The following is a 23070-nucleotide window of genomic DNA, read 5'->3' as shown; positions in this document are numbered from 1 at the left end:
AAGTTAAGGAGGGGAGAAGGGACGGAGCGAGAGATTTCATGAGATGAGAGGGAATGGGGTCAGAAGCACAGTTGGCCAGAGTAGCACTTGAGAGGAGGGAGGAGAGCTCCTCTGAGGATACTGCTGGGAAGGATGGGAGAGTAGCAGAGAGTGTTGAGAGCCGGGGGGTTGGAGAAGGGGGGGAGTGACTTTGGGGAGGTCGGACCTGATGGATTTAATTTTATTAATGAAGTAGGAGGCCAGATCGTTGGGGGTGAGGGAAGGTGGAGGGGGAGGAACTGGGGGCCTGAGAAGGGAGTTGAATGCACATCATACTTTGGGAAACTGTAAAATGGGCATTAGGCTCTAGACCAAGCTAAAGATTTGCAGAGCTAAATGAACAGCTCCCTCAGCAGTTCCACCAATGTAACTTGTGGGCTCTAGTCAGCATCAAGTGGCAAGACTTGGACACAACAGGAAGTAGTGGAATAAAGTCACTTCTAGCATTGATGCTAAACTCGCCTCAACACAACTTCCCTGGGTGGGACATGGGAGAAGATTGGATGGAAGTAGGGTACCCAAACAGCTGCTATATGGTGAGCTGAAATTGGGCAAGTGGAAAAAAAAGAGGGACAGTGGAAACATTCTGAATTTACAGTAAAAGAAAGAGTCAGGTGAAAACTGGGAGACAATTAGTGGCAAAGGGGCCTGGGATGCTGAAATCTAGGAAGAAGGAGCTCTTTTTGAGCAGAAGCTTCAGAAAATCATGATTGAGGCAGAGCCCAAAGCACCATCCAGTGCCCCAACAAGAAACAGGAACAGGATAGCACACAAAAGATGAGTCACGGTTCTGTATACTGTGTGCTAGTCCTAAGTTAGCCTTTACAGATATCCTGTGGCATCTTCGTTGAATACAAAGGTCAAGTGTGTGTGGGTGGGCACGTGTGTGAGGGCCTTGTTTATGTGTACACTTGTGTGTGTCTGTGTGTACATGTGTGTGTGAACAAGAGCCCGTTTGAGAATGTGTGTGTGAGCCTGTTTGAGGGTGTATATGTGAATGTGTGTGAAAGCCTATTTGAGGGTGCATGTGTGTAAATGCACTGCCTCCCTTTTTCTTCCAGGCCTCTACGATGGCCCCTGTTGCTTTGTCCATTTTGTGGCCTTATGAATATCCTCATTGCTTCGAACATTAGACACCTCCGCAGTGAATCGGGCAGGGATGGTGGTTTCTCTCTGAGGGTCTCTATTTGCTGGGGTGGATAATTATTTGAGCCTGGTAGGTAACTGACCTAATTTTACAAATCCTGGGCACACAGACTTCTCCTACCATCTCAGTGAAGACCACTGGGGGAGGAGGAGTGGTTGGGAGGCGGTGACTTTTAAGAAGTAAAAGCAGCTGTGCTTCTAGTAAGAATAATAATAATAATAATAATGTTAAGTGCTTACTGTGTGCCAAGCTCTATACTAAGCACTGGGGTAGATACAAGACAATAAGGTTGGACACTGTCCCTGTCCCATGTGGGACATCATACGCATCAATAAATACGATTGATGATGATGATGATGATGATGTGGGACTCGCTGTCTAAAGGGGAGGGAACACAGGTATTGAATCCCCATTTTCAGATGAAGAAACTGAGGCACAGAGATGTTAAGGGACTTGCCCAAGGTGTCACAGCAGGCAAGCAGCAGCAGGCACAAAGAGCAGCATGGCCAAGTGGAGAGTGCATGGGCCTGGGAGACAGGAGACATGGGTTCTAACGCCACCTCCATCACTTGCCACTGCATGGTGTGTGTTTGTGTGTGTGTGTGTGTGTGTATCCCCTGTCCATATCCCTTTTCTCCCTGTTCTAAGCTCATTGTGGACAGGGAATGTGTCTGCTTATTATTGTATTGTACTCTCCCAAGCGCTTAATACAGTGCCCTGCACACAGTAAGCGCTCAATAAATACCACTGACTGACTTGGGCAAGTTACTTAACTTTTGTGCCTTGACTTCTTCATCTGTAAAATGGGGATCCAATACTTGTTTTCTCACCTAATTAGACCGTGAGCCCCATTTGGGACAGGGACTGTGTCCATCGGTGATGGATGAGTATCTACTCCAACCCTTAGAAAGTGCTCAATACATAGTAAACGCTGTAATGTCATAATAATAATAATAAGTGGTGAAGCCGGAATTTAGACCCAGGTCCTCTGACTCCCAGGCCTGTGCTTCTACCCACAGAGACTCCAAACTGCAGCCACTTCTATCAGCAAGCATGTCTCCCAACTCCATTCTATTGTACTCTCCCAAGCGCTCAGTACAGTACTCTGCACATGGTAAGCGCTCAATTCATACCATTGACTGATTGGGCTGTATTTTATCCATCCTTCTTCAAGAAAAAGGTGCCTTAGGAGAGAGGTATGAGGCAGAACTGGGAGACTGGTTTGTGCCCATCAGCTTTGTAGAAAAACCTGAATATGGCATGGGGTTTTTTGTTGTTGTTAAATGGTATTTGTTAAGTGCTTACTATGGGCCAGGTATTGTACTAAGCACTGGGGTAGATACAAGCTAATCAAGGTGGACAACAGTCCCTGTCCTACATGGGGCTCACAGTCAATCCTCATTTTACAGATGAGGGAACCGAGGAACAGAGAAGCTAAGTGACTTGCTCAAAGTCACACAGCAGACGAGTGGTGGAGTTAGAACCCAGGTTCTTCTGACTCCCAGGCCCGGGCTCTCTCCTCTAGTAATCACGGCTTAAACAGAAGATATCAATATTAGCATCCTTCTGTATGGACAAAGCAAAAGGGACCAGATTGTCAATAGAATCTTCCTCTCAGAAACTGAGCATCAGATGGAAAGAACAGGGAGTATATCTGTTTATTTTTGTATCTTACTCACCCAAGAGCTCAGTACAGTTCTAGGCATACAGTAAGTGCTCAATAAATACAACTGAATGAATGAATGAGTAAACGTGGAGTGGACCACAGTTGCTTACAAGACAGGGTGAAGAAAGTTATCAAGACCTGGAATGGTCACCAAATCTATGAGTTGATTGCTATTCAACCCAAACCAAAAAATACCTCGAGGAGCATCAGACATAGTTGTACATTGGAGATAGTGAATTATTATTATTATTATTATTAACTTTTACAATTCCTTGTATTTGGAGGGTGTTTATGCTTCCAAAGTCTGTTGGTACTTTATTCTCGAGGCGACTTGCAAGTTAGTAGGTAGGGATTGGTGTTGGTGTCCCTGTTTAACAGATGGGTAAGGCAACATTTTTCTTGTCATAGAGGTATGGGGAAAGCCCATTTTTAGAGTATGGTGAAGTGATAAAATTTTGGAGTGAAATACTTGGTGCAAAAGTCATTATAAGCCCTCATTTCAGCATATGGGAATTAAAGGTGATAGAATGTGATCACAGCAGATATTTTTGTACTCATTTGGTTCCGGTGGTTTACAAAAGTGTTTCCACAATGTATTAACTTTAAAATTACGTGTGGCATATCGCTTCAGTTACAAGGCAGGGCATAAGTATTACACTTGCTCACCAATCTCTGAACCGGATCTGTCAGGGAGAATTGAGTCAGCAAGTTATATGTTATAATTTACTTGGTTAATGTAATAATAATTGCCATAGTTGTTAAACGCTTACTATGTTCATTCATTCATTCATTCAATCGTATTTATTGAGCGCTTACTGTGTGCAGAGCACTGTAATAAGTGCTTGGGAAATACAAGTTGGCAACATATAGAGATGGTCCCTACCCAACAGTGGGCTCACAGTCTAGAAGGGGGAGACAGAGAACAAAACAAAACATATTAACAAAATAAAATAAGGAGAATAAATATGTACAAGTAAAATAAATAAATTGAGTAATAAATAAATACGTGCATATATACATATATAAAGGTGCTGTGGGGAAGGGAAGGAGGTAAGGCGGGGGGATGGAGAGGGGGAGGAAGGGGAGAAGAAGAAGGGGGCTCAGTCTGGGAAGGCCTCCTGGAGGAGGTGAGCTCTCAGTAGGGCCTTGAAGGGAGGAAGAGAGCTAGCTTGGCGGATGTGGGGAGGGAGGGCATTCCAGGCCCGGGGGATGACGTGGGCCGGGGGTCGATGGCGGGACAGGCGAGAACGAGGCACGGTGAGGAGATTATCGGCAGAGGAGCGGAGGGTGCGGGCTGGGTTGTAGAAGGAGAGAAGGGAGGTGAGGTAGGAGGGGGCGAGGTAATGGAGAGCCTCGAAGCCGAGGGTGAGGAGTTTTTGCCTGATGCGTAGGTTGATTGGTAGCCACTGGAGATTTTTGAGGAGGGGAGTAACATGCCCAGAGCGTTTCTGGACAAAGACAATGCGGGCAGCGGCGTGAACTGTGGATTGAAGTGGGGAGAGACAAGAGGATGGGAGATCGGAGAGGAGGCTGATACAGCAATCCAGACGGGATAGGATGAGAGCTTGAACAAGCAGGGTAGCAGTTTGGATGGAGAGGAAAGGGCAGATCTTGGCAATGGCAGGTTTTGGTGACGGCTTGGATGTGAGGGGTGAACGAGAGAGCGGAGTCGAGGATGACACCAAGGTTGCGGGCTTGTGAGACGGGAAGGATGGTAGTGCCATCAACAGTAATGGGAAAGTCAGGGAGAGGGCAGGGTTTGGGAAGGAAGACAAGGAGTTCAGTCTTGGACATGTTGAGTTTTAGGTGACGGGCAGACATCCAGATGGAGATGTCCTGAAGGCAGGAGGAGATGCGAGCCTGGAGGGAGCCAGGCACTGTACTAAGCACTGGGGTGGATATAAGCAAATCGGGTCAGACACAGTCCCTGACCCACGCAGGGCTCACCATCTCAATCCCCATTTCACAGATGAGGTAACTGAGGCACAGAGAAGTGAAATGACTTGCCCAGGGTTGCGCAGTAGATGTGGTGATTATCTGGTGAAATTTAAACCCATGCGTGGTAGCGGGTTTGGGTTTTTTTTTTTCATTATTTTAACTTTCTCCTTTGTTTCAGCTATTCTGTAAATAGGGCTGTGGGAACCAGACCTCACATAACCAGCAGCAAAAAACTCCCAAGTTAGGTGTCTTCTGTTGAGCAGTCAGGCATTGGGTTCATTGTTTAGATTAGTTAATAACAAAAATTGCTAAGTATGTAAAAATGCTCAACTGAAAAACTGAAGGGATGTGTCTCCATGGAGTAGATAGTTTTTTGGGTTTTGTTTTGTTTTTTAAAAGAACTTGCTCATAGAAAATTCCTTGGGTGGTCTTAATCTGCACAGAGCAGTAACTCGCAACTCAGATTTGCGGAAATCGCTCAATTCGGATCAGATCAATGTTTTGAAGGTACATAGCGTTTGGCCCATCAGCACGTCTCTCAATCAATCATCATCATAATAATAATGGAACTTGCTCATAGAAAATTCCTTGGGTGGTCTTAATCTGCACAGAGCAGTAACTCGCAACTCAGATTTACGGAAATCGCTCAATTCGGATCAGATCAATGTTTTGAAGGCACATAGCATTTGGCCCATCAGCACGTCTCTCAATCAATCATCATCATAATAATAATGGTATTTGTTAAGCCAGGCACTATGTGCCAGGCACTGTTCTAAGCGCTGGGATGGATGCAAGCAAATCGGGTTGGACACAGGCCCTGTCTTATGTGGGGCTCACAGTCTCGATCCCCATTTTACAGAAGAGGGAACTGAGACACAGCAGTGAAGTGACTTGTCCAAAGGCACACAGCTGGTAAGTGGCGGAGCTAGGATTAGAACCCACGACCTCTGACTCCCAAGCCCATGCTCTTTCCACTAAGCCAAGCTGCTTCTCACCTGTCTGATAAGGGTGTCCCAGCTCCCAGCCTTGTCTCTTCTGCCTTGCAACTACCCTCAGTCATTCATTTGTTCATTCAGTCATACTTATTGAGCAATTACGGTGAGCAGAGCACTGTACTAAGTGCTTGGGAGAGTCCAATATAACAAGAAACAGACACAGCCCCTGTCCACAACGAGCTGACGGTCTACAGTTCATCTCCAGAGCCCAGACAGTCTGCCAGGAGGATGAAAGCAGCGGCACAGGGCTGTCATCTCGTCTGGGCATCGACTGTCCATCAGGAGGAAAACCAACCTCATCTGAGTGACCTCCACCTATGTGAGAGGCAGTGTGGGCTAGTGGGTAGAGCACAGGCCTGAGAGTCTGAAGGACCTGGGTTCTAATCCCTGCTCTGCTGTTCGTCTGCCGTGTGACCTTGGGCAAGTCGCTTCACTTTTCTGGGCCTCAGCTCATTTGTAAAATGGGGATTAAGAGTATGAGCCCCATGTGGGTCATGGATTGATTAGCTTACATCTTCCCCAGTACTTAGTACCAGTGCCTGGCACATAATGAACCCTTGACAAATACCATAAACCCACCCCCCTCAAAAAATAAAAACACTAAAAAACCTAACACTTTTAAACCTTTTTGTGCTAATTTATGAAACAGAAATCCCCGTACAAACTCATCCTCCTCTTTCCTCTTCCTTTCTCCAAACCCCTCCTTTTTTTTATAGGCCAGGAAAGAGACAGGATTTAATCTGTGTCACCCTGTGTTCAGATGTGTTTCAAAATGTGAAAAGGGGCTTGATGTTTTAGGAAGTGTATTTCCTGCTAAGGTTTTCTTGAACTAACATCTACCCATCCTAGCATTTTACATATGTTTGATCATCATGCTGAAACATAAAATGGCGGTCCACCCACAAGGAACCTGAACCAAAGAATTGCTAAACTGAAAGCGCTTTGTCTTTAGAGAAACTTCTTGAGGCAGGTATTAGCGAGTTCATTCAGTGCAGTACCATGTGAACTCTGGGTGAATGATAGCAAACACATTAAAAGCCTAGTGGAAATCATCAAAGGACTAAATTTGCTCTATTTTGAGTGTTCATTCCCTCCAATGTCCACAGTTAAGGACAGTTAATATACGGAGATGAGAAATTTGATGTCCTTCATTATATTTCTGTGCATTGCATATTTTCTAAGTGTCAAATGATGGTGCTGTTACATTTTCGATCCAGCGATTATTCAGAAATCTGAAAGCTGGGCGATATTTATAAGTAATAAAATGGTGTAGGTGGTGAGTGTCTAAGTGATTTGGGAACCTCAGGATTATTATAGGATTTTTTTTTTCTGGTATTACATTTGGGTTCTCCTATCCTGGAAGAAACACACCAACCCTTGTTTTATGCAAGCAGACATTGGTTGTGATTGGAGATTTCTGAGGAGGGGAATGATATGTTGCGGCCCAGTCAGTCAGTCAGTCGTACTGTGCGCTTATTGTGTGCAGAGCAGTATACTAAGTGCTTGGGAGAGTACAGTATAACAGTATAGCAGGCACAGAGCACAGGCCTGGGCATCAGAGGACCTGGGTTCCAATCCTGGCTACACCACTTGCCTGCTGTGGGATCTTTGGAAAGTCACTCGATTTCTCTCTGCCTCAGTTCCCTCATCTGTAAAATGAGGATCAAATACCTGTTATCCCTCCCCCATAGACTGAGCCTCATGTGGTACAGGGACTATGTCCGACCTGATAGTCTTGCATCTACCCCAGGGCTTAGTACAGTGCTTGGCACACAGTATGCACTTAACAAATACCACAATTATTATTATTAATTAGTAGATAAGTTGGGTGAAGGTGAGGTGAAAACCAAAGTTCATTTTACAATGAAGATAGAAAATAGCAGAGCAATGTGCAAAACCTAGACAGTATTTGGGTTTGAAATACTCATTTCTGCCAGAACACGCATGTACCCTCCACATTTTGGCTAGAGCCCAGCAGCAAAATTAGGGAACATTCTTTTGACAAGGCAAGCCTATCCAGATTCAGTGAGACACGGCATTGGAAGAAACGGTTGTATGCTTCTACGCAGTATTAGGCAAGCGATGAGCACTACATTGCAAATCAGGAAGCGGCGTGGCCTAGAGAATAATAATAATAATGATGGTATTTGTTAAGTGCTTACTATGTGCCGCGCACCATTCTAAGCACTGGGGTAGATACAAGGTTGTTCCATGTGGGGTTCACAGTCTTAATCCCCATTTTACTGATGAGTAACTGAGGCACAGAGAAGTTAAATGGCTTGCCCAAGGTCATACAGGAGTCAAGTGGCGGAGCTGGGATTAGAACCCACACCTTCTGACTCCCAAGTCCACACACTTTCCACTAAGCCACACTGCTTCCCTAAAACCACAGGCCTGGGAGTCGCTGGACCTGCGTTCTAATCCCGGCTCCTCCACTTGCATGCTCTGTGACCTTGGAGAAGTCACTTCATTTCTTAGTGCCTCAGTTTTTTTAACTGCCAAGTGGGAATTCAATGTCTGTTCTCCCTCCTACCTATATTGTGAGCCTCATGAGGGACAGGGACTGTATTCAGTCTGATTAACTTGTATCTATCCCAAGCGCTCAGAATAGTCCTCGACACATAGCAAACGCTTAACAAATACCATAAAAAAAATCCTTAATGTGGAATCCTTCAAGAATGCAACCCTCACATTACAGAACTGGTTGGACTTATCAAGAACAAAAACTCCTAATTGGCGTCCGGGTTCTTCATCGGCTGCTTCCTTCTTACCTATCTGTACTCTTTTCATTCATTCACTCATATTAATTAACCACTTACTGTGTGCAAAGCACTGGACTAAGTACTTGGGAAAGTACAATATAACAGCGAACAGACGCATTCCTTGTCCACAACGAGCTCACAGTCTAGAGGGGAAGACAGACATTAATATAAATAAATAATAGATATATTCAGATATATACATATGTACTGGGGGGATGAGAGGGAGGATGAATGAAGGAGCAAGTAAGAGTGGCGTAGAAGGGAGTGGGAGAAGAGGAGAGGAGGGCTTAGTCAGGGAAGGCTTCTTGGAGGAGATGTGCCTTTCAATAAGGTTTTGAAGTGGGGGAGAGCAATTGTGTGTCTGATATGAGGAGGGAGGGTGTTCCAGGCCAGAGGTAGCATGTGGGCGAGAGGTCGGCGGCGAGATAGACGAGATTGAGATGCAGTGAGAATGTTGGCATTATAGGAGTCAAGTGTGCGGGCTGGGTTGCAGTAGGAGAGTGGCAAGGTGAGGTAGGAGGGGGCAAGGTGGTTAAGTGCTTTAAAGCCAATGGTGAAGAGTTTTTGTTTGATGCAGAGGTGGATGGGCAACCACTGGAGTTCCTTGAGGGGTGGGGAAACATTGTCTGAATGTTTTTGAAGGAAAATGATTCGGGCAGCAGAATGGAGTCGGGACTGGAGTGGGGAGAGACAGGGAGCAGGGAGGTCAGCAAGGGGGCTGATACAGTAATCAAGGTGGGATAGGAAAAGTGCTTGCATTAATGTGGAGGAAGGGGTGGATATTGGCGATGTTGCGAAGGTAGAACTGGTAGGATTTAGAGGTGGCTTGGATTTGTGGGGTGAACGAGAGAGAAGAGTCAAGGATAATGCCAAGGTTTTGGGCTTGTGAGACAGGAAGGATGGTGGTGCCGTCAACAGTGATGGGAAAGTGAACAGGAGGACAGGATTCGGGTGTCCTTCTGCTCTTATACGTTCACGCTCTTCGCTTCTCATTCATTCAATCTTATTTATTGAGCGCTTACTGTGTGCAGAGCACTGTACTGAGCGCATGGAAAGTTCAGTTCAGCAACGAAGAGAGACAGTCCCTGCCCACAGTGGGCTCACTGTCTGGAAGGGGGGAGACAATCTTCTCCCAATCTCACCTAACACTATCCCACTCTCTTCTCTGACTTGTCATGCTTTTCCCTGTGCATGAAATTCTTGTCCCATCTTTAAAGCCCTCCTAAAAAGCCACCTCCTCCAAGGGATAGTCCCTGAACAATTCGGTTATTTCATTTTTTTTTACTTTGGTCTTTGTCAATTGTGTATATGCTCTTACTCTTTCACCTATTGCATATTTGGCCATTTATGTCCTTCATTCCTCCATTAGATTGAAAACTGAGAGGAAGGAGCCGTGTCTTTGACTTGGTTATATGGTTCCAAGAGCTTGGCATGGTCTAATGGTTAGAGCCCGGGAGTCAGAAGGCTGTTGGTTCTATTCCCTGCTCTGCCGCTTGTCTGCTGTGTGACCTCATTCGCTCCCACGGCTTCAACTATCATCTCTACGCTGATGACACCCAGATCTACATCTCTGCCCCTGCTCTCTCCCCCTCTCTCCAGGCTCGCATCTCCTCCTGCCTTCAGGACATCTCCATCTGGATGTCTGCCCGCCACCTAAAGCTCAACATGTCGAAGACTGAACTCCTTGTCTTCCCTCCCAAACCTTGCCCTCTCCCTGACTTTCCCATCTCTGTTGACGGCACTACCATCCTTCCTGTCTCACAAGCCCGCAACCTTGGCGTCATCCTCGACTCTGCTCTCTCATTCACCCCTCACATCCAAGCCGTCACCAAAACCTGCCGGTCTCAGCTGCGCAACATTGCCAAGATCCGCCCTTTCCTCTCCATCCATACCACTACCCTGCTCATTCAAGCTCTCATCCTATCCCGTCTGGACTACTGCATCAGCCTTCTCTCTGATCTCCCATCCTCGTGTCTCTCTCCACTTCAATCCATACTTCATGCTGCTGCCCGGATTATCTTTGTCCAGAAACGTTCTGGGCATATTACTCCCCTCCTCAAAAATCTCCAATGGCTACCAATCAATCTGCGCATCAGGCAGAAACTCCTCACCCTGGGCTTCAAGGCTCTCCATCACCTCACCCCCTCCTACCTCACCTCCCTTCTCTCCTTCTACAGCCCAGTCCGCACCCTCCGCTCCTCCACCGCTAATCTCCTCACCGTACCTCGTTCTCGCCTGTCCCGCCATCGACCCCCGGCCCACGTCATCCCCCGGGCCTGGAATGCCCTCCCTCTGCCCATCCGCCAAGCTAACTCTCTTCCTCCCTTCAAGGCCCTACTGAGAGCTCACCTCCTCCAGGAGGCCTTCCTAGACTGAGCCCCTTCCTTCCTCTCCCCCTCGTCCCCCTCTCCATCCCCCCCGTCTAACCTCCTTCCCTTCCCCACAGCACGTGTATATATGTATATATGTTTGTACATGTTTATTACTCTATTTATTTATTTTACTTGTACATATCTATTCTATTTATTTTATTTTGTTAGTATGTTTGGTTTTGTTCTCTGTCTCCCCCTTTTGGACTGTGAGCCCACTGTTGGGTAGGGACTGTCTCTATATGTTGCCAATTTGTACTTCCCAAGCGCTTAGTACAGTGCTCTGCACATAGTAAGCGCTCAATAAATACGATTGATGATGATGATGATGATGATGACCTTGGACAAGTCACTTCACTTCCCTGTGCCTCAGTTCCCTCACCTGCCAAATGGAGATGAAGACTGTGAGCCCCATATGGGACATGGACTGTGTCCAGCCTGATTAGCTTGTATCTCCCCATGCGCTTAATATGTAAGAATTTTGAGGGAAAGCAAAGCAACGTTTGATTTTGTAGTTTGGAGAAAAAAACAGGCTGTGTTGTTCAGTGATGGTCTTCAAGGGTAAGACTATAAGCTCGTTATGGATGGGGAATGTGTTTGCTAATTCTGTTGTGGTGTACTCTCCCAAGCCCATACTAAGAATAATAATAATAGCATTTGTTAAGCACTTACTATGTGCAAAACACTGTTCTAAGCCCCAGGGGGATACAAGGTAATCAGGTTGTCCCATGTGGGGCTCACAGTCTTCATCCCCTTTTCCAGATGAAGTAACTGAGGCACAGAGAAGTTAAGTGGCTTGCCCAAGGTCACACAGCTGACAAGTGGAGGAGCTGGGATTCGAGCCCATGACCTCTGACTCCCAAGCCCGGGCTCTTTCCACTGAGCCACACTGGTGCTGTAACCATTAGGCCACAGCTATGTCTTCCTGGCAAACAGGGTGTAGTGGAGCACGGGCCTGGGAGTCAGAAGGTCACGGGTTCTAATCCCAGCTCCACCACTTGTCTGCTGTGTGACCTTGAGTGAGTCACTTCACTTCTCTGTACCTCAGTTACCTCATCTGGAAAATGGGGTTTGAGACTGTGAGCCCCACACGGGACAGGGACTGTGTCCAGCCTGATTTGAGTGTATCTACCCCATGCTTAGTACAGTGCCTGGCACATAATAAGCACTTAACAAATACCAGAATTATTATTATTAGGAGGGGCTGCTGTGGCTGGTGGTCAAAGAGACAGCAGGGACTCGGTGGGCAGGGAATTTTCCCCACTGGCCCAGAACCCCCGTTCTGGGACGCTTTCTTAGAGGGGATCCGAGTTGCAACAAGTTCCGGTTAACTTCCAGTCCTGAGATACAGAGGATGCTGCTCAGCTGTTCTCCGTCTCCACCGAGAACAGAATGAAAGGAAATGAGCTGATTCTGCAGCTTGAGGGATTTACGTTAGACAGCAAGTTATTAATCACTGGAGTAATAATAATAATACTACTAATGGCATTTCTTAAGCGCTTACTATGTGCAAAGCACTGTTCTAAGTGCTGGGGAGGTTACAAGGTGATAAGCTTGTCCCACGGGGGCTCACAGTCTTAATCCCCATTTTACAGATGAGGTAACTGAAGCACAGAGAAGTTAAGTGACTTGCCCAAAGTCACACAGCCGACAGTTGGTGGAGCTGGGATTTGAACCCATGACCTCTGACTCCAAAGCCCGTGCTCTTTCCACTGAGCCACGCTGTGAATTAGGAAGAAAGATTCTACAGGTTCATTTTTGAGAATCTTTAAAAAATGAAAAAGACAACCTCCCCCTCCCCACCCTTTGCCCCCCTCCCCCCCCTTCCCCCACCAACCACCTGGAATGGCTTTTGATGCAGCCCTGCCTGGAGTTGGAGTGATTGAGTAGATAACTTTGTCAGAAGCCTTACAGCTCCGTAATTCTGTGAATTTGAAGATCATGAGTTAGCTGAATAGACCTGCGGCGAACCTGATTTGTTGAGTTGCAACGGCCTTTCATGGTAAGACGGTGCCTGAGGAATTTGACCTGAAGATACCAGCTCCAAAACTTTCAGAGGCCGCCATAGAGTTTATTGCACACCCTTCCTCCCACTGAAGTAATCTGGGGTTTTAGTCGATAAAATCAGCTTTAATCAGCTTTGAATTCCAGAATTCGGGTTGCTTTTTATTGAAGGTCCAGCTGCTAGGTAGTAAGCTTTAAACTCTTGTTGAAGGACCAAGCTGCTTAACTAAACCGACAACAGCTATGTCTTCCTGGGGAACAGGGCCGAGAAGTAGAAAGATATACAGACAGGCCACTGGAATTCCCCAAGATGGCTTGGAAATCAATAATAGGTCTATTTAAAAAACAAAGATTCTGCGGCGCAGGGTGGGGTGTGTGAGAGAGAGAGAATGCAAAGTTTCAAGTTGCTGTTTTGACTAGGTTGAAAAAATACTGTTAACAGTTTCTCTTTTGGGGGATCAGAAAACCATAGGGCCAACTCTGAAATGCTTAGCTCACAAAAACCTTCACTGAATTGCCCCGGGCTTTGGGTTGGTGGAATGGGAGTCCAATTTGAAGAGGTTGTCATTTGAATTGTATTAGCATACAGAGACCGCGGTAATGTGTACCATGTGTTCATTGAGCCCTGGGTTTTATTTCTTCTTTCCACAAAGGCGGGAGAATAGTGGGAGATAATTCTGATCTCGATGATTCCCAGCTGCAGTGTGGAGTAATGACACCTCAGCTAATAGATGAACCACAGCAGGCTTGTTCCAAAAGCAGCTCTCTTGCATTATTATTATTATTAATAATAATGGCATTTATTAAGTGCTTACTATGTGCAAAGCACTGTTCTAAACGCTGGGGAGTTTACAAGGTGATTAGGTTGTCCCTCGTGGGGTTCACAGTCTTAATCCCCCTTTTACAGATGAGGTAACTGAGGCACAGAGAAGTTAAGTGACTTGCCCAAAGTCACACAGCTGAAAAGTGGCGGAGCTGGGATTTGAACTGATGACCTTTGACTCCAAAGTCCATGCTCTTTCCACTGAGCCATGCTGCTTCCCCAGTTGGTTGAGTGTAGGTTGTGGGATCCTCAAGAGAAGATTTGGTACCTATTTGTTATCTCCCAGAGAGGTTTGTGAGGCCCTTTTACAACCTGGGAATGGATGGTGGCTTGGCCTTTCACCATTGAAGTGGAGGCCAGTGCTTATAATCGGTAATAGGTTGAGAATGAGTTGGAAAAGACCCACACCAGGATACAGTTGAGGTTTGTGGCAGTCTGGGATTGAGAATCATCTGGAAACTCTGCCTGGTTTACATGACCCAAGTAGCAGGGTAGAGTAAACCATTCCTCTTTTCATGTTTGTTTTTTTGTTTGTTTTTTTTTCTCCACCCTCTTAGGAAAGGGGAGCTTCCTGGGGAAAAGGTGTTAGCTTCCTGGAGCTAACACGGAGTAGAGTGAATTTCTGTGCACTGCTTCTTTCTTTCCCACCCCTTCATTACGAACAACCAGAGCTGCCATCGCCCAACTCCGTCTAATTGCTGATCCGCTATATGTCGGGAGTAATCATCATCATCAATCGTATTTATTGAGCGCTTACTGTGTGCAGAGCACTGTACTAAGGGCTTGGGAAGTACAAGTTGGCAACATATAGAGACAGTCCCTACCCAACAGTGGGCTCACAGTCTAAAAACAGTGGGCTCACAGTCTAAAATAAGAGAAGCAGCATGGCTTAGTGGAAAGAGCATGGGCTTGGGCATCAGAGGACGTGGGTTCTAATCCCAGCTCCACCACTTATCAGCTGTGTGACTTCGGGCAAGTCACTTAAATTCTCTGTGCCTCAGTTACCTCATCTGTAAACTGGGAGTTAAGCCCCACGTGGGACAACCTGATTACCTTGTATCTACCCCAGTGCTTAGAACAATGCTTGGCACATAGTAAGCCCTTAATACCCTCATTGTTATTATTATTAATAATAACAATGAGGGTATTTGTTAAGCCTTATTACTTGTCAGGCACTGTTCTAAGTGTTGGGGTAGATACAAGCTAATCAGGTTGGACACAGTCCCTCTCCCATATGGGGCACACAGCTTTGATGCCCATTTCCCAGATGAGGTAACTGAGGCCCAGTGAAGTGACTTGCCCAAGGTCACACAGCAGCCAAGTGGCGGAGCTGGGATTAGAACTCAGGTCCTTCTGACTCCCAGGTCCATGCTCTAGCCACTAGGCCTTGCTGCTTCCAGAGTGCAAATCTCACTCAGTGTTAAAGGTTCAGACTAGATCTGGGCTACGGGAGGGGTAGTGAGCAGGGTAAGCTATTTCTCTGTCACTGTGTTTTCCCCCTGGCCTCACCCAGAGAAGGAAGCGTGGGCTTCCTGGTGAGGAGCCTAGTTTATAACGTGATTCAGTTTTGAACTTTTTCTGCCCCACTCCTTCCCTACCTATAGGTGTCACTTCCATACCACCCCCTTTCTGATCAGGACACTGTGATGGTGAAATAACTGTGGTATTTGTTAAGCACTTACTATGTGCCAGGCACTGTATTGAGCGCTGGAGTGGATGCAAGCCAAGCAGGTTGGACACGGTCCCTTGTCCCACATGGGGCTCACGGCCTTAATCTCCATTTTAAAGATGAGGTAACTGAGGACCCAGGGAAGTGGAGGGATTTGCCCAAGGTCACACAGCAGATGAGTGGTGGAGCCGGCTTTAGAACCCAGGTTCTTCTGACTCCCAGGCCCGTGCTCTATCCTCTAGGCCGCGCTGCTTCTCTGACCACTCATCGTCCAGGTAGGGTGGTATTGCTGGCAGCATCGTACTCTTCCAAGCACTTAGTACAGTGCTGTGCACATGATAAGCACTCAGTAAATGTGATTGATTGATAGATTGATTGCCCAACAGTATACTAAGCACCTGTGGCTCAGTGGAAAGAGCACAGGCTTTGGAGTCAGAGGTCATGGGTTCAAATTCCGGCTCCGCCAATTGTCAGCTATGTGACTTTGGGCAAGTCACTTAACTTCTCTGTGCCTCAGTTCCCTCATTTGTAAAATGGGGATTAAGACTGTGAGCCCCCCGTGGGACAACCTGATCACCTTGTGTCCTCCCCAGTGCTTAGAACAGTGCTTTGCACATAGTAAGTGCTTAATAAATGCCGCCATCATCATCATCATCACTGGGGAAGATCCAACATCATCAGGATGGACACAGTCTAAGTAGGAGGGGATAGGATTGAATCCCCATTTTACAGATGAGGAAACTGAGGCTCAGTGAAGTGACTTTCCAAAGTTCCCTCAGTAGATATGTGGTTATTAAGATGCAGGTCCTCTGACTCCCAGACCCGTGCTCTTTCCACTAGGCCATGCTGCTTCCCACTTTGTTTTGGAGAGGTTTTCTCTCATTGGCCTCGTGGCTGTCTGAGGGCTGAATCGTCAGGTAGTTGCTGGAATCAGCCTTTACCAAACGGACCCCGATGTAGGAAGCAACTATCTGATGATGCTCAGCCGTCCCTCAAAACAATCTTCCTTGCCTGCATTCCCCCTGCTGTGACGTGCCTGTGGTTTTCCAGCCCCATCTGTCCATCTGGACAAAGGACAACTGTCTTTTTGTGGCTCTGCTTCTTTCTTATTTTAACTTTTCCCTTGGTTTTTTTGCAAGAAAGTGGAAGAAATTGCCCTCCCCAGCGTGGTCTACTGGAAAGAGAATAGACCTGGTAGTCAGAAGGACCTGGGTTCTAATTCTAACTCTGCCACAATTCACCTGTGACCTTGGGTGAGTCACTTCACTTCTCTGGACCTCAGTTACCTCACCTGTCAAATGGGGATTAAAACTGAGCCCCATGTGGGACAGGGACTGTGTCTAACATGATTAGCTTGTATCTACCCCAGCGCTCAGTACAGTGCCTAGCACATGGTGAGCACTTAACAAATACCACACAAAAAAACTGTGTGTGAGCACAGCATGTGTGTTGCTGCTGTTGAAGGCTCAGAGATAGTCTGTTCTGTGACCATGGAATATAGCCATTCTCCCTACCAGCTATCTCTCAGTGTCTATTGCTGGGCAAAGGGGGAACGCTTAGTACAGTGCTCAGCACATAGTAAGCGCTCAGTAAATATTAATGATTGACTGACCAGGCAAGAGAGTGTAGATGGCTCAGGGCACACCCTACCACTTCTGCAAAAACAATAGGCTACAACTTTCCCCTCTTCACCATTGGTCTCTGAGCAATGCTCACTCCAGAAATTAAATTTACCTATAGGTAAAATAAAATTTAGAGTAGTCAAATAATGCTGTTATGTTCGTAACATTCCTGTTTGGGAGGAATTTTAATTGCAGTTACCCTATCTTGGCATCTTGAGCCACATAGCAGTGGCTTAACTTTTATAGCACAGTGTCTCTGGCCTGCTTTCTAAGAATTCCTCTGAAGCGTTGTGTTCATTATTGCTGGAATCGTACCAACTTTTGGAAGGGAGAACTTCAAGGCAGTTATAAAACTTCTTCACACGTCAATCAGTGGTATTTATTGAGGGCAAACTGTGTGCTGAGCAGTGTACTAAACATTTGGGAGAGTTGGTAGACCTGTTCCCCGCCCACGAGGAGCTTACAGTGTTCAGTCACCTTCTACTAGAGAAGTATAAGTGGTTTTTGGTCCTTCATTTTTGAAGATGACGCTTCTGCTCATCAGCCAATCAGTCAATGGTATTTATTGAGCACTGACTGTGCAAAGCACTGTACTAAGCACTTGGGAGCATACAACAGGGTTCCCTGCCCACAACGAGCTCGCATGAGATTCCAGCCGTACAGGTGAGTGCTGCATTGTATCTACCCCAGTGCTCAGTGCATAATACATGCTGAACAAATATCATGATTATTATTAGGATTATTGGGAGTCTGGCCTAAAAGTCCCATGTACGACCATCCCTCCACTTAGGAAACCCTTGCTGCATTCATGGGTTTGTCCTGTTTAGAGTCCATCTCTGTTTCGGTGTCTGCCTCTCACTACCTGATTCCCTATCAGTAAATCGGTGGTATTTAAGTTTTCCCAGTGTGCAAAGCATACTGGTTGCTGTGGGGACTTAAAAAAGAAGGAAACCCAGCCCTGTTCTTTTGGCTCTTGCAGTCTATCAAGAAGCAGCATGGATTAATGGGTAACGCACGGGCCTGGGAGTCAGAAGGTCATGGGCCCTAATCCCAGCTCTGCCACAAGTCTGCTGTGTGACCTTGGGCAAGTCACTTTACTTCTCTGGGCCTCAGCTACCTCATCTGGAAAATGGGTATTAAGAGTGTGACACAGTCCCTGTCCAACCTGACTAATTTGTATCTACCCCAGAGCTTAGAACAGTGCTTGGCACATAATAAGTGCTTTAACAAGTGCCATAATAGTTATTACTTTTATTTAGTCCATTTGCGGTGGCAGAATTCTCACCCCGCCCCTCCGAATAAGTGATGGATTGCAGAAATATGAGTAGTAAAGGGTTTCTGAAGTGATGGCATTGAATGGGTCCAACCTGGGTTAATCTAGTAAAAATGGTGAAATGCTTTTTTTTCCCTGCATCTCCCTCTCCCCTTTCTCCCTCATCTACTGCTCTGATGCTAATAATAATGAGGGTGGTATTGTTTTAAGCACTTATTATGCGCTAAGCACTGTACTGAACTGTGGGGTAGCCGCAATGCAATCAGTTTAGACCCAGCCCCATTTCCCTAGCAACAACCATGGAGTGCATTAATTGTTTCATGCAGGAGAGAGGTGAGTTTCCAATTGATTTTTGAAGAAGGTGATTTGGTGAAGCAGAAAGGAAGGCAACTCTCAAGTGCGTGCAGGGTGAATGGCTCCAGACACGATCAGTCAGCCAATCAATCAGTCAATCAGTCAGTGATATTTATTGAGTGTTTCCTGTGTGTGGAGCACTGTACTAAGAGCTCGGGAGAATTCAGAATAGCTGGTAGACACGTTCCCGGCCCACGAAGTCCAGCAATCAGTATCATTTATTGAGTGCCTATTGTATAATAATAATATTAAGAGTGTTTGTTAAGCATTTACTATGTGCCAAGCACTGTACTAAGCGCTAGGGTAGATTCAAGATAATTGGGTTGGACACAGTCCACGTCCCACATAGGGCTCACAGTTTTAGTCCCCATTTTTCAGATGAGTTAACGGAGGCCCAGTGAAGTTAAGTGACTTGCCCAGGGTCACAGAGCAGACAAGTGGCAGAGCGGGGATCAGAACACAGGTCCTTCTGATTCTCAGGCCCACTCTCCATCCCCTAGGCCACGCTGCTTCTCATTGTGTGCAGAGCACTGTGATAAGGCTTGGAAAAGTGCAAGATGAAGTTGGAGGCCAGATCCCTGTCTTCAAGGAGTTTACAGTGTAGCTGGGGAATAATAGAGAGTCATTGGCAGAAGACGGTGATTTTGCAGGGGCAGAGGCATAAGCTAGCTTGCTGTGGGCAGGGATTGTGTCTACCAACTCTGTTATATTGTACGCTCCCGAGCGCTTAGTATAGTGCTGTACACACGGTAAGCACTCAATAAATAGTATGGATTGGTTGCAGGAGATGCGGGCAGAAAGATAGATGGGAACCATTTGGTGGAATGTTTCGGAGTCCTTGATTTGTGGGGAAAGAAGAAATGTAGCTAGTTCCATTCAAATGTACCCTTTCCCATGATACCAATGTCAGCTTAGATTAATGGGAGAATTCTTTTACTCTGAATTCAGGGACTAACCCCAGCTGACTCATTAAGGCATCAGTGAGTGAGCTCCACATTAAAAGTAAACCGAAGGCTGTATTTGCAGGTAGATTTGGATCATTTGCTTCCTTTTCTGCCAACAGATGAATGATAGTGACTGTATTTCTTTGCCAGTGTAAGGAATAGCAAATGGAAACAAGGAGCCTCCTTGGTGTGTTTTTTCTTCTGTATGAGGAGTTCATCTCATTAGAAGCTGTACTTGGGCAAAAAGAGCATGGCACTCTGTTTAGTAAAACTCAATTATCTTATACCATCTTTATTATGACTGGTATTTGTTTGGACCCATCTAACCTTTCTGAAAGATAACTCTTACCAATGTCATATTTATTGAGTGCTTACCATGTGCAGTGCACCGTAACAATAATAATAATAATTAAGGTACTCATTAAGCACTTACTATGTGCCAAGCACTCTTCTAAGCGCTGGGGTAGATACAAATTAATCAGGTCAGACATAGTCCCTGTCCCACATGGGGCTCACACTCTTAATCCCCATTTTGTAGGAGGGAACCGAGGCCAAGAGAAGTGAAGTAACTTGCCCAAGGTCACACAGCAGACATGTGGTGGAGCCGGGATTACAACCCAGGTCCAACTGACTCCCAGGCCCATGTTCTAGCCACTAAGCTACGTACTAAGCTCTTGGTGGAGTACATTATAATAGATTTGGTAGACAAGCTACAGTCTACAGGACGAGCTTACTGTCTAGAGATTATTAAGATATTCTCTGTCAGGAAATTAGCATAGTTAAAACTCCTCGCTTGCCCCTTTCCCCCCTGCCAAATCAGGGATTCTGCACTGCTCTTTGAACAGATGTCAACAGAAATTTAGTATCTGCTTCGTGATATGTAAAATGAAACTAGACAACGTAAGTATTTCAGGGTGCTTCAGGGAAACTATTTTTTTTTCTTTCTGCGAAGAATGTACCATTCAGGAAGCCAGCAGAAATTGGGGGGGGGGGGGGCGGGGGGTGTTGTGTTTTTTGGCGGGGATAAGAACAGAAAGCAGATGAGGAAGTAGGTTTTTGAGTAGATGCATACTGACAAGCAAGCAATGTGAGAATGAAACAGCAATAACCCAAATCAGCAGAAGATAGGCAACAGCAAGTAATACACAGCCAGCACTCAATTATCAGGCTAATTGGGACCAGGGAAAACATGGACATTGTATAGTAGATAAACTCACTCTAGCCTCCTCACTCACCAAACTTGTCTAAGCAGTTAAATTGTAAAATGAGTTTCACTTATCCTGCTCCTAGGCTAACAAACAGTGATATATTTACAGCAAAATCGTGGCTCCTCTACAAATAAATTAACCCTGAATAATTGCAAATAGGCGAGTACAGACTCTCTGTCTACTGCCACCTTGGTTTTTTTTTTAATTTTACATCTAGTTTGTTATTTCTTTGCAAAACTAGAGGTGGAGGGTTGGGGGAAATGGTACAGTTCCCTATACTTGCTTGACTGCTGTATTTTTTTAATGGTATTTGTTAGACGCTTACTAGGTGCCAGGCATTGTACTAAGAGATGTGGTAAGATAGGTTAGACACAGTCCATGTCCCACCTGAGGCTCAGAGTCTTAATCCCCATTTTGCAGATGAGGTAACTGAGTCACAGAGAAGTGACGTAACTTGTCCACGATCACAAAGCAGACAAATGGCAGAGCTGGAATTAGAACCCAGGTCTTCTGACTCCCAGGCCTCTGCTCTTTCTGTTAGGCTGTGCTGTTTCCTGCGTCTTCATTAATAGATGATTAGCCTGTCCAAAGAGATATTTCTATATGTGGTGTAGTTAATCGATCCTCTGTTGCTGGCCAACTGGGGTCTTTTTTTTTTAATGATATTTGTTAAGAACTAACTATATGTCAGGCACTGTACTAGGCGCTTGGGTAAATACAAGCTGATCAGGTTGAACAGCTACTTATGTACATATCTGCTCGCTTTGGCAGCACATATACTAAAATTGGAACGATACAGAGAAGATTAACATGGCCCCTGTGCAAGGATGACACGCAAATTTGTGAAGCGTTCCATATTTTCATTTATTTTACTTGTACATATTTATTCTATTTATTTTATTTGGTTAATATGTTTTATTTTGTTGTCTGTCTCCCCCTTCTAGACTGTGAGCCCGCTGTTGGGTAGGGACCACCTCTATATGTTGCCAACTTGTACTTCCCAAGTGCTTAGTACAGTGCTCTGCACACAGTAAGCGCTCAATAAATACGATTGAATGAATGAATAATTTATTTATTCATATTAATGTCTGTCTCCCCCTCTAGACTGTAAGCTCTTTGTGGGCAGAGAGTGTGTCTGTTTATTGTTATATCATACCCTCCCAAGCGCTTAGTACAGTACTTTGCACAGAGTAAGCACTCAATAGTAATAACGATGACATTTGTTAAGCACTTACTAGGTGCAAAGCACTGTTCTAAGTGCTGGGGCGGGATACAAGATCACCTTGTAACCTCCCCAGCTCTTAGAACAGTGCTTTGCTCATAGTAAGCACTTAATAAATGCCATCATCATTGTTATCATTATACAAGGTGATCAGATTGTCCCACTTGGGCTCACAGTCTTAATCTCCATTTTACAGATGAGATAACTGAGGCACAGAGAAGTGAAGTGACTTGCCCAAAGTCACACAGCTGACAAGTGGCGGGGCCAGGATCAGAGCCCATTACCTCTGGCTCCCAAGCCCAGGCTCTTTCCACCGAGCCACACTGCTTCTCTCCAATAAATACCATGGAATGAATTGAATGAATAACACTGTCCATGTCCCACATAGGACTCACAGTCTTAATCTCCATTTTACAGACACAGAGGTTAAATGACTTGTCCAAGGTCACATAGCAGACAAGTAGCGGGGTCCAGATTAGAACCCAGGTCCTCTGATTCCCAGCCCCGTGCTCCATCCACAAGGCCGTGCAAGCAGCTGTTTCTCAAGCCCAGTGCCCTAGTGCAGATTGCTTCATGTGCACATAATGGTAGTTACCATCCTGGGCCTAGCTGAACAGTTTTTACCCTAGCTGAGATCCCCACCATTAGATAGTTTGATGTGTGAATGGAGGTCTGTTTTACTAGTCTGTGTTAGTAATTGGTACAGGTATCAGGGTGAATCATTTCCCAGCTTTCAAAATATTCCTTGTTGGATTCTCCCTTTATACTTGCAACAGCGATAGGCGGTTGATCGATGTCAAATATCAGCATTCTCCGCCTAAAAGGAGCAATTATTTCTAAGGATTTTTTGGGTGCTTCATTACTAGGGTAAGGGATGTTCTGTCTTTATCACTTTATTGACTTTGACAGGGGCAATTTTCATTTTACATTCCGAGGCGTGGAACACTTGTGCGGATCGTTAACTTGTTTTTCTTAGGGTTTTTACCATGTTCAGGATTGCATTTCGTATCCATGAGAGGTGCGTTTCAGTCAAAT

General features: G+C 45.7%; 1 protein-coding gene and 1 non-coding gene across 2 annotated transcripts in view; both read left to right on the top strand.

Annotated features, from left to right (window-relative positions):
- The window catches only part of TNFAIP8 (TNF alpha induced protein 8), a 155574-nt gene that overhangs the window by 5726 nt on the left and 126778 nt on the right, over nucleotides 1-23070 (top strand). The gene's annotated exons all lie outside the window — the stretch shown is intronic.
- Nucleotides 21569-21675, top strand: LOC119948286. Its single transcript, XR_005456693.1, has one exon. It is a non-coding gene; the product is annotated as a U6 spliceosomal RNA (small nuclear RNA).

This window comes from Tachyglossus aculeatus, chromosome X4, assembly GCF_015852505.1.
Source record: "Tachyglossus aculeatus isolate mTacAcu1 chromosome X4, mTacAcu1.pri, whole genome shotgun sequence".
In the NCBI taxonomy this organism is placed as follows: Eukaryota; Metazoa; Chordata; class Mammalia; order Monotremata; family Tachyglossidae; genus Tachyglossus; species Tachyglossus aculeatus.
The sequence above is the reverse complement of the archived record's forward strand: the minus strand, read 5'-3'. Positions and strand labels throughout refer to the sequence as shown.